Raw genomic sequence first — 12977 nt, 5'->3', positions numbered from 1 at the left:
CCCCCCCCCCGCAACACACACACACACACAAACACACAAACAAACACACCCAGCTCCTGCAGCTCGCAAAGTATATCGCGATGAGAAGTGTTGGGTAAAACTAATTACAGTTTAGGGTCGGAGCAGCGGGACAGACTTCAATAATTCATGAGCTTAATTTAAGGGTGATGGCAGATGTGTACATGAAGAAACGGAGCTTGCAGAAGCAGCAGAATTAGATTTTCTCTGCGACATCCTGATGATGTCGGGTATGGGTGTGTATCTAGGAATACGGGTCGAAAATAACCGGATATGAAGTCATCTTTGACATTTATTGATCTCTCTCAGCGACTGAGAAAATGGGACAACGTCAACAGGTATCTGGTACAGCTCGAGCTATGTGGCCTGGAAATGGCACAAACAGCAAAGTCATTTTTGGACAAAATAGGTAAGCTACTTACATAGAGCAGAGATCCGGCCAAACGCTCTTTTGTCCAGGTAATGTATCACCATGAAAATATTTGAATAATAGTAATAATAATGCTTGTGTTTTAGCTTGAAAATAAGCACAACAAGTTCTGGAAGCTTGGCATTTCTTCAGTTATAAGAACTTTAAAACAAGCTTCCTACCTTTAGATACTGAAAGTGCCAAGTTGTGCTGATGCTGCTGCTCTTGCCCTGTCTTTCATCATCACTGATTCTTTTTTAATGTTTTGACACACATATATATAGTGTATTTGTTTTAATTTTTAGTTACACTCTGAAAGGAAAGCCAGGCAAAGTTTCATTATGCACTTGTATAATGACGTTAAAAGTTCTATCTATCTATCTATCTATCTATCTATCCATACAGTATGTTATTTTGTGCAGCAGACAGTAAAAATCCTACAAGCCGTTTTGACCGTTTTGACATTCCATAAGTGGCATCAGGGAAGAACTCCTCTGCTGCACTGTAACTCTGGTTTGCTGTCCTTAATCTGTGACAATTTAGAGCCAACTCCAAAATGTTAAGACCCAAAAAGACTAATCTCTGATGTCAAAGTTTTATAACCAGAGGGAGCTCAGCTAAATCATTTGGACTCTGACTTTGTAATCTCACTGAATAGTGATGCAGCGTCCAGTTCTCGGTTGACAGACAGCAGTCACTTGATTCCCTTCTGTAGAAGGCTTGCCACAGTAGGTTGCATAACTCGTGGCATATTGTGCTCGAGCCAATACAAGTGTCACTTTCTCCACATCAAACCGACTGTCAAAAACACATTGCATTGAGTGAGCCTCACCACAGGCACGCAACACTATTTCTAATAAACGAGACAAAAAAATTCTATACCTCAAACTGCTCCAAGTGGGAAGGGATCAAAGAATGCAATCGGCTATATTTGTTTTATTGTTTGAAATGTACAAGCATGTAAAACAGTAAAGTGTGAAGTGAGTCTAAGCGACTTGTGAATGAAGAAATGGAATATTCTTCATCTAAATTAAATATTGAATTTTTAAAATATAAAGTAAAACTGCTAGTTTAAACTAAAACTTATCTTTATTAAATAAATAAGTGAAAGGGAGTCTTCCTAATTGAACTTTCACTCATTTCATTTTTTTTGAGTTTCAGGCAGAATGAACCTGAAACCATTACAAGAAAACAGTCAGTGATTCTGGCCTACTGTAATACTGTTATATTTTCATCTTTCTATAGATAATTGTGAATTATAGGATGTAAAAATAACGGACAGAGCAACAGTGGCGTCACCCATTAGTCATTGTTCTTTTTTTTAAAGCCTTGAATTTGGCCATTAAGCCGTCGCCATCTTGTTTTTTTTTTTTATACCGGATGGGACAACTGGGCGGAGCTCTTTGGCAGTATTGTCCATGGCTGCAATGGTACTGAACTAAGCTAAATGCTAAATAGGAAAAGTTGCTGTTATAACCCTTTGGAAGACAATCAGGTAAACATGGACCTTCAGGTACTGACGATGTTCATCTGCGTCCACGGCAGTACACGGAGCTGGATTAAAATCTGCAGACTTTCCCTTAAATTTGCAGCTAAGGCAAGCGCTAGTTGCCTTGGTTGGCAAGATGCTATTGAACGCTGAACAAGACAAACCAAGATGTTCCAAGTAACTCTGATGGAGTGACAGCACACAGTGAGAGGGTCAAAATTTAAGACAAAAACATAGAGAGCACCCACATAAAGGTTCACGGCTATTTTAATGTACACAGGGCCATAGTTAGCTAGTGATGGCCCAATGAAGCTTCGTGAACCAGTGTCCTTATTTTCTGAGCCCACTAGATGGCGCTCTTGGTTTTAAGAGAAAGGCCTAAGGCATTGCAATTCAGTATATTCTCAACCAATTGTTGAACAGAGCGCGCCATCTAGTGGGCCCAGAAATTAAAGACACTGGTTCACCAAGCTTCATTCGGCCATCACTATGGTTAGCATTGCTAAGCCTCTGTCTTGATTGACAGGTTGGCATGTAGCCACGCCCTACAGCATCCTCTGCTTCATCATCTATTTTAAAATAGATGGGACCATGATTTACTAAATGATGTTGTATTGAAGAAGACTTAAAACCAGCGATTCAGACCTTTGACTCATTATGAGAAATGTTTAATGAGATAATAAATCGAGTTAGAAATAGGGTCATTCTTTACATTGACTTCTCTAGAAACAAACGTCTTTCTTTCTTGCTACAAGTGGAGTCGCCCCCGGCTAGAAATGATATAGAATGCAGGTTTAAGGCTCTTCTGCATTGACTTCACTTTTCAGACCCGGAAGCTTCGTCCATTGTTTTTACAGCCCGCGTGTTTAATAGCAATAGTTACTATTTAGACGTCTTTTTATGTAGGTGCAAACCTTTTCAAAGTGGCCACATTTGACGGTGTTTTCTGTGACTGAGCTCCAGACATCTAGTGAATCAGCTGCTCTGGCAGTACTGACCCGTATGTGACTGACTGACTCTGTATGCACTGTCTGAGCACCTGTGTTGCCTGAAATCCCAGTGATAAATTAGTGACGAAAATGAACATCTTTAGTCGCAGGTGCATCAACGGTGCTATTTGAGTTTCCTTTCCCAAGGCGCCTTGTACAAATGCTGACTTTTTGGAGTTTGCACTTTTGTCAATTTGAGTTTCCACTGAGCAGAATTTAACAGCTTACTGAGAGTTGTTAACCGTGGGACTGTATGGGGAGTAAATATCAACGAAGACAGCCTCATATTCAGCCGTTTATCGGTAAACCTGATGCCTCCGTCAGGGGGAACAATTGGAAGCAATTATTCATGAAGGATTCATTGTTTACTGGAGTCTGTTAGAGTTTGATGTGCTCGGCCCTCTGCCGTTCTACATTTACCACCTGCACAAAGTGGTGGGATTTGTATACAAATCATATGATCAGATTATTAAAAGAATGAGCCAGCCCACATGAAGGAAACCTTTCCTCAACAAACACAACTAAAGTTAAAGACAAATCATGACCTTTCTGTATTTTCCAAGCAGAAATTTCAAAAAGTAAACTAACTCCTTAATGAAAAATGAATAAATAAATCAAGCAGCCTTGGTCGCCTTCGGGTCCACATCTGCAGTGTCAACCTTAGCCCACCCTCCTCTTGCTGATCAAAGCTGCTTCGTGCCGTCATCAACAGCTGGTGTGCATGTTAAAAGATATGGCAATATGGCATGATTATGCCATCTATTTCAATCCGCCCTCCAGTCCGCGCCATTCTCCAAGCAAACACAGCTTGTCTTTGGTCTTTATTTCACTTTCATTGATACCTACAGTCTTTCATAAGGGAATTCACTGTCTTCCTTTGGTTCTTTGGCACTTTGGTGCAATCATCTCTACAGTGCTGATTACAGACAACAACAAGACTCTAACCACTCTAATGTACGGTATATAATTGCTCGCTCCTCCTCCCGTAAGGAATTTGAAAAGGTATGATAAAAAGGTTCAAGAACAACAACTCTTTGAGTGAGCAAATGATTCATGGTTTGGCCTATGAAATGTCAGAACATGGTAATGCTTGATGATTGACGTGAATGATTGCCTGCTTATTACATAGCGGTTGATTCATTTCCTGTGGATTACGTGACCACCACATTCATGTAGGTTCACATGTCATTTGAAGACATGTCGATCATTCAACCCCTGACTTTAAATATATATAGAAAATATATTTGATTGGCTTTTAGTGGAATAATAGTTTAATATTTAATTTTTTACAAATACCAAAATAACTTAAATCCGCTGGCGCAGTAACGTGCCGATTCTGATGTAATTATGCAGATCGGATATTTGCCAGACGTAAACATCAACATTTAAAAGAAGTTTTGCCATCAGTGTTGTTATATAACTCTGTATTACCACTATTAGCGTGAGTCACATCAGACCGCTTTCAGCACCACAAAAATCCCTGTCCTCACATTACATTACATACAAATTATCCCAATGCGTTCCACATAGTTTGGTAAACAGATTTTTAAATGTGGGCCCTGATGCGCTAAGTTAAGATATCATTATCAATATCAGTAGAGAACCCGCTCTAATTTGGTGGTACATCAAGCAATGCAAACGGTTTTAGTTGAATGTACCAGAAGGACTTTGAGGTATTCTCCTCTGAAATTCCCGTCTCCACACCAATCATTTTCGTTTGTTCTCCTCAAAGCTCTGAAAAATAGAAAACTAAATTAAAACTGTCACTGTCGAGTCTTTTGTGGGGGGAGCAGATATCTCAAAGCCTCAGCACAAAAAAAAAACAACCTGTCTACATGAGTAGATTTCACTTTTTTTACACTTTGGATAAAACCTTAACAAAGTATATTTGAACTCAGCCATACTCTGTGTGAGTACAGCCCTTCTTGGTTACTAATGGGCGAAAAGTCACATTATGCTAAATGAGCAACGGAGGCAGAGACGCTGAGGGAAAATGGCCATAGAAACGGAAGATGAAGAAGGCAAAGCGTACCCCACTGAGTGTAAGATTATTCCACTTCAAAACACAAGCAGACTTAATGTTGTCACTTGTATAAGCAACTTTTGTCCCTGGCATGGACAGCAGTTTTGTCGAACCGAGTGTTCTCATTTGAACCCTTTTATAGCTCAGCGCTCTAACCGTTTACTCTCATTCTGTCTCTGAACGTTAGTTTTATGGGTATATCTTTTCGATCAGGCTATGGTAATGTCATCTATATGACCTCACCGTACCGTATTTTAACTAGTGGTGGTAACATATATAACATTTTAAAAGTTTTTACTCAAGCTCTGTACTTTAGTCAACCCAGTCTCAAGGCAGTTTGTGAAATGGTCACGTTATTTAATCCATTGATTCGCGTACACGGACACGTTGATGTTGTTTTTTCCACGGTGGTGAGCACGAATTTTGAAGTAATGTATTTCAATGGGAAGCATCTTCCCGACTACGGTTTCTATGCTCCTCATATCTGGAATAAACTCCCAGAAACCTGTATATCCGCTGCTACTCTCAGTTCTTTTAAATCAAGGCTGAAGACCTTCCTTTTTGATGCTGCCTTTCTTTAAATTAATGCTCATTTCTTTCTTATGCTGCACTGTAACTTTTATTCTGGTGTTTTATGTGTCCTAATGTTTCTATTTTGTTTTCAACTGTATATTCATGTGTCTTATTGATTTTTAATGCTTATGACTTTTAACTGTTTGTACTTGTGTTTTATCTGTTTTAATGATTTTGTGTAAAGCACTTTGAATTGCCCTGTTGCTGAAATGTGCTATACAAATAAAGCTGCCTTGCCTTGCCTTGCCTTACGGTAACGAGGAGTATGAAAAGCCAAAAATCTGCATGTGGCGTTTAATTTTCCCGTTGTTGCGTCCCCCAGGGACCGCAGATCATGTCCTGGCGCACAAAAAAAAAAGAAATGAACATGTACACGAATCAATAGATTAAAAATAACGTGACCATATCACAAACTTCCATGAGACAGTGTCACATTAGTAGAGTTTTGAAATATTTCCAGTTCATGTTATAAATATGAAAGACTGGACTACATTTATTTGACTGTAATTATTATTTACTTGTGCAGCTAATCAAATATGACTAACCTTTTTAATTTGCTCCATATATATTAATGTTCATAAAAGTGTCATTTTAAATTCTAAATTTGGACAATAACAGTTTCTTTGAGTGCAAGGCTTAATATTTTTCTATTCTTCCCGGCATTTTTATAATATTGGAAGAACACACTTCAACTACAGATTTAATAATTGACATAAAGGTGATACAAGCAGCCAGGGGAAAACCACTCTAAATAATTCATGGTCATAACAATCAGCCCAAATCATTATGACAAAATTCTTGACTTCACTGTGCCAGTACATTGAGTAGTTACTTTTGGCTTCTGTCCAGCTTCAATGTGAAGGAACTACTCAGTGTTGAATGAATCACTGTTCGAATGGCCTACAAGCTCCTGTCTGACAGCTGAACTAAAGCTTCACATTAGGTTCACACAAACGTGATGCACTGGAAGAGATTGGTAATGCTCCTATTTTTCAGCTATTGGTACAAAGAATTTCCCCTGAAAATGCTGTGATTGTGTTTTTGAACCCCTCTCAAAGGAAATCAAAATGAGTCAAATCAAACACTGGGGTTAAAAGGAAATTGTTAAAGGGTAATTACTGTTTTTTTTGAAGCGGCTGATGGAAACAACAATCTTTGGCACTGGTTCAGTATTAAGCGAGATTGCTGCAGTTGGTAGCGGCGAAACAGGCTACAATGTTAGTTAATAGGGCAATTGTCCAGCTTGGATTTACCTTCACAAAAGTGCTTGTTTTGCCGCTGTCAGGTTTAGATTATTATTCTAAGTGTCTGACGACATTATGGAAAGGATTCCTTCAGAGATGAAGCTTTATAACCTCTTTGAGACATTTCTGTTGAACCAGAATTAGCGCTGAAGGCGGTGCCACTAAACTCACCACACTCCATTTTTAAATGCAACAGTTTTAGAGTGTCTCTAGAGCCAACATATTTTGACATGTAAATTGGTAAACTATGTGATTATTTCAACCAAAACTAGAGTTGTGATGGTTGGAAAAGTTAAAAAACAACCCAAAACGTCTTTTCATATTTTTATTTTGTGTCTGTTGACTTCGAATGAAGTATATTTTACAATGCTAAAATGATGGTTTATTTACATGAAGTCTGGTATGTTTAGCAAATGCAATTTCACGGATGTTTTTATTTAAAAAAAAAATCCTTTTCATTATATTGTCAGACACTTAGAATATTAATCTGAGCCTGTCAGTGGCAAAGCGAGCACTTTTGTGGAGGTAAATACAAGCTGGGCAATAGCTCGCTTAATACTGGGCCAATGTCAAAGATTGTTGTTCCCATCGGCCACTTAGACACAAACAACCATCTATTGTCATACTGGACCTGCTTTTATTCTAATGGCCAAAATGTCTGTAATGTCAACACATCGCCATACCTATATAGGTCAATTTCCGTAGACTGCCAAAACGACACATACTGTATGACTGTTACAGAGATTCACATGAACAGTTGACAGAAGCTGTGTTCAAAACAGTTCCCTCATTCACTCACTCACTATTTACTATATGGTGTTTTTTTTAAGTTAACTGTATAGGGAACGACCAAACGAGGTTTTTGACACTCACTGAAAGTATTGTTGCCCACCCACGCCCAGCATCCTGTAATCAAACCAAAACAAAACTACTTCAAATATATCCCTGAAACCAACCGAGCACACAGGAGGATAGGAAAAGGCTGTGTCTATGTTGCATGTTACATTTTCAATGTTTAGAAATGAAAGCCTGCTTCCTTTTTCCTTTTTATTTTTTCGAAGGCGCAGCTGCTTCTTCTTCTCCTCCTCCGGGAAAACACTTTTTGCATTGTTGTATACTGTGCAAGAGGAAAATGTATAGGCACATCATATGTACACTCAAATTAGATGTGCATTGTGGGTATTTTAAGATGGACTATATAGTGAATGAATTTAACTGCGGAGAATTCAAACACCAAAATGGCGGACCCATTACATAGTGCACTATATCTTTCATAAGGAACTGTTTTGAACATAAACTGTTCAAAACCCCCTGAAAACGATCTGAGTTTTGAGTTTGGACCGGTCTCAAAAAAAAATCTAATGCTGACAAAAGAATAAACACAAAACAGGAAATTGAAATCATGTCACGTGTCATTTTAAATTGTGTGAGCCACTCTGCCCTGGTGATATTCATGTGTCATTGCTAATAGGCTGCTTTTACACGTCGTTTTGTTCGCCTGTATGCATAATTGCCATGCCAGCATATTCAGAGCAGCCGAGTCTCTCATCATTTCTGTCGAGCATTAAAGCTGAGTATCCCTTCTGTCCATCAACATGCATGGATGGACTTTACTGCCCTTCCTGTTCACACACATTTGTCCTCAATGTCAGCCACATAACACTATTTCGTATTCCAAAAGTTTGAATAGTGTTTTCCAACAAAATGAAGAATAAGTCACAATTTCTCAGTAAGTTGTGAGTTTTTTGTTTATTTTTATTAATCTTTCTTGGCAGACACATTATCTGGTGCACTATTTCTGTGATATGTTCATATCCAATGACAGGACGGACGACAAAAACCTCTACAGACAACAATGTCAAATTTATTCTTAAGCAAACATGCTTCTAAGGAGGCTTTCTATGTGCTCTGACTCTGGGAAGTGCTCTTTGTTTAGAACCTACATCACACAGCTATATACTGCTCAACTGTGGTCGAACTATAAGAAAAAGAGTATGCAGAGGCTCAAGTTAGCATACAATGATGCAATGAGGCTGCTGCTTGGTGTCCCTAGGTGACATAGTGCCAGTCAGCTGTTTGTGTCCACTAGAGCGCCAACCTGTGAGGCACTCTTAACTTTTATATGTTGTCTGGACAAGTCTGAGAACCATATAATTGAATCCCCAGTCAGTCCTTTGAAAATCTGTTATAGATACACTTCTACAGTAGGTTAAGACGGTACTGGTTCAATAGCCTATATGCTATAGGCAAATATGGAATTATTACATATGTTTGAATCTCCTTTTATACTGTATGATGTGTGATATGGACCTGTGTCTGCAATAAAGATTTAGTATTATTATAGCCTATTACAGTCTCCGTTTCTCCTCCACAATCTCCAAAAAAACTACAAATAACTTACAAATAACAAAGAGTGCCAGTGCCACTACGGAGCAAGCTCTGTTTTATCACTGTGTAGTAGAGCCAAATACATAAAAAGTAGTGTGGCGGATCTACATTACTGCGATAAGGGTCCATATGCTATCCTATACTTTATATATACACTATAGGTCTGGCAATAGGAGACTATGTTCAAAGCAACAAATAAAAATACTCTCAAAAGTATTAACACTCCTGTTGTCTTTGGGTCAAATTTGACGCTTTTTCAAATTGTCTATATCAGAAATTTGTCTTACGTTCAACCAAGTATAAAATGAACATGGATGGTTCTGTAAAACGCTCTTCTCAAGTAAAGTGAAGGATCAGTTTGCTACTTTCATAAAATGTTGAGTGTTTTATTCAATTTTATAGCATATTTCTGCTTTAAAACTTCAAAACTAGTTTTAAAAAATGTGGAAAGTTTTTTAAGCGATAATCAGTCAAGGGGGGTTCTAACTGCGTGTCAATCACTGCTCAGGCACACATATTCATTCTCCCTAATGGGGGGAGGGGCTTGGGAGACCGTTTGAGCTTTAACAGAAAGGGGGGGAGGGACTGAGAAGTTGTCGATGTTCAAATTCTTTGGCTAAATCCTGGATCGTCGCAATCCTCCCTACAGCACCTTTAAGCCAAAATGGAGGTGAAATTGGAAGAGAGTGGACGTTCGGTAAAATCCGAAAGACATTACATTCCTACAGACTGAATGAACAAATTATGAGTTTCTGTTGGATTCTCAGGATCTCTCCATTAAAAAAAGTTCAGGTTATAAAAGTAACTTCACAAACTTCAACAAACACATGCTGACATATAAGGTGAACTCGGTTAAACCAAGCTGGGTGACTGACTACAAGTGATTCTGTCTTCTTGAAGTGGAAGCATACATTATGTTGAGCATATGGGAGTGAATATTATACCCAAAGCCTGAGAATCCCTTTCTCTACCCTCTCTTAGTAAACATGATATTCAAGCTTTGCCCGATGCTCACTGAACCAGCTAAGTACTTGACGGCAACATCAATGCATCCCCGAGTGTATGAATAAACAGTCTGGATTCATGCCTAAAGTGTTTCAACTCCTTCCTCTGATAAACTTGGCATTGATGCTAAGCATACTGTAAGTACGGTCCATTCTTTAACTCATTCCGCTGGGCAGTAAGTCCGTCACACGCTTACAGTCATTCATTCAGGGATGGCATTATGATTTCTCGTCACAGGGGCTGAACACAGACCGCAGCTTAGATCAGCTATCGCTGAAGCGACCTTCGTTCTACGACGCTTACGCCTCACTTCCTCTGTGTCACAGCGATGCTCAGTGGCTGCCCGATAGTTTCCAGCTGCCCAGACAATCATGACCTGCACTACCTCAGATAATCAACATGGTGAGGCACTGGGGACAAGAGGCAGACCCACAATTATTTGTGGCATTTGTCTAACCTTTCACGGGGGAAAAAAATCAAGTGAGTGGCTGCTGGGACTACCTGAGTGGATGCTGTTGCAATCGTCAGTGTCTCAAAGAAGCAAAACAAGTTCAGTGCGTCTAGCACTGTGAGAAATGTCCTTTCTCAATGCGATAATTCAACTGGACTCTTCGTTTCAGATTTGTTCTATAAACAACTGGAAACCGCCCGCTGATAGGGAGATATTATTTCCGCATTTTCAAATGCAATTCCAATGGTTACATCCTGTTGTACACACACGTGAGACTGATTCTCTTCAACTCTTTGGGAAAAAAAAGGAGTGAGAGTGGAGTTATAAAACTCTATGGAAAAAGTTTGGAAGATAAATAGGATTTTAGAAGAAATGACATAGCGTAAATGTCTTCCTAGGATGTTCATAAAATGTCTGCATTAACTGTAACAAGGCTACAGAGACACCGCCTGCTCATAATTCCATCCTAAGAATAAGAGATATTAGGGTTCTCTAGGTTTATGTTCTGCCTGATCACACAGGGTCAATGGAAACCGTCTTCCTTTTGAGAAAAATGACTTCATTTAAATTACTCGTACAGTATAAATGAATGCAAAAGCATGACTTTTATTTGAGAAGTCTAGTCATTTTTTAGCTGGGAGAGATTACATACACAGGCCCTTTTTTTAAGCACCAGCCTGGCTTCTGCTTCGCACCGCTAGTCACAGCTGGAATCTGTCCAGTATTACCACAGCATAACCCTTAATGTCCAAAGAGTGGACATAAGGAGCGGTTGTGATTCTACTCAATGTGTCCGTGTTCACTGGACTCATGTCCAAGGTGCTGCTCCACTGTCTTTACACACCTGGTGGGCTTTTTTTAGCTTGTATCTCTGAAGGGTGGAATTCCTATGTGAATAGCCTGTGATATAAAATCATAGGTTTCATGTGTTAAAGATCATGGTTTGCTTAATGTACAAACAGTCAATTGTTCTGTTTTGGTAATCTACAACAAGGCCAACACGTCCCCATACCTAAACGACAGAATAGGTCTACAGCCAATGACTCCCAAAACAGACATATATGAGCACAAAGGACGCTTTATTACTTGACCATAACACGTAACCATATGGGCAGTTTTGTTCAATATTTAACGTAACGTTTGCAATTTTAAACCGTTTGAATGTGTAGTTACCATTGGGAAACAGATATAGTTAAGTTTAGGAAAGAAAAATACTTAGGAAAAGGAAAACTAAGGAAAAGATCACGAATTGGCTTAAAACGAGTCACCTAAAACTACAACTTTAGTCTGTAAAGGTTCTGGCAGGTTGGTGTACTTAATAAAGTGACTGTTGGTTTTACATGGAACACAAACCCTGCTCTCCAACCTGCCCCCTCATGCATACCTTAGTCTTTTGCGCCTGCGATACTTTCTAAGACGACTAGAAGCTAACAAAAAACACAAATATAGGTTGTTATAAGATGCTTGCACAATTGACTTACATGGTCATTTTCTGTTTGAGGATGGTCTGACAAGGCAGTATCTTCCCAACAACATACAAATATTCAATATTCTTATGCAGTATAGCTAATATACTTCTTTCTCGACATAAAAATGAATCAGCAGTTAAACAGGTGGCTCAGTGGCAATTTCATTTTCTTGCCCATCGTTGCTGAGAACTGAGGTCTAAATACCAGAAAATGGACCTCCAACTAGTGTTCAGATGAACACAGTTGGCTGCATCGCAGATCAGAAGCCAGTTAGGGATCATGACTTTATGGCCCCCATAAAAGCCATAATAGTGCGTGTTTGGCATCACTATTTGGCTTAAAATTAGTGCTGTTAATAAATTAGTTAGATTCTCTGCAACCCCAACAATCTAGCAAGTTATTAACCTAACAAATAACTGACCGCTGGTGTCTATTCTGATATGTACAGTATATATATATATATATATATATATATATATATATATATATATATATATATATATATATATATATATATATATATATATATATTTTTTTATTTTTTATTTTTATTTTTTTATTTATGTATTTCTTTTATTTTCTTCTTCCAACAATATATCCATATAGATTTAATAAAAAAGAAAATCCATATCCAGTATTTTTGGGGTTGGGCACTTGAAGGGACTCTTATACTACTATACAGAACTATATAACCCCAGAAGGCTGGTGAATATTTTTCTTCTGCATCGAACTACTTCACATTGCGTAATCGGTAATTTTTCACCCCACCAACCTCTTTAAGGCGAGCACTAAAGATCAGGGGCAGGCTGGAGCAGAACATCCTGCAGACAGGAGGCATAACTGTGTTTCTCAAAGGGCCCATATTATGAAAAAAAAATCACTTTTTCTGGGATTTGAGGTGTTATTTTGTGTCTCTGGT

Source organism: Etheostoma cragini, chromosome 8, assembly GCF_013103735.1.
Source record: "Etheostoma cragini isolate CJK2018 chromosome 8, CSU_Ecrag_1.0, whole genome shotgun sequence".
NCBI classification, from domain to species: Eukaryota; Metazoa; Chordata; class Actinopteri; order Perciformes; family Percidae; genus Etheostoma; species Etheostoma cragini.
This window is presented reverse-complemented; position numbering follows the sequence as displayed.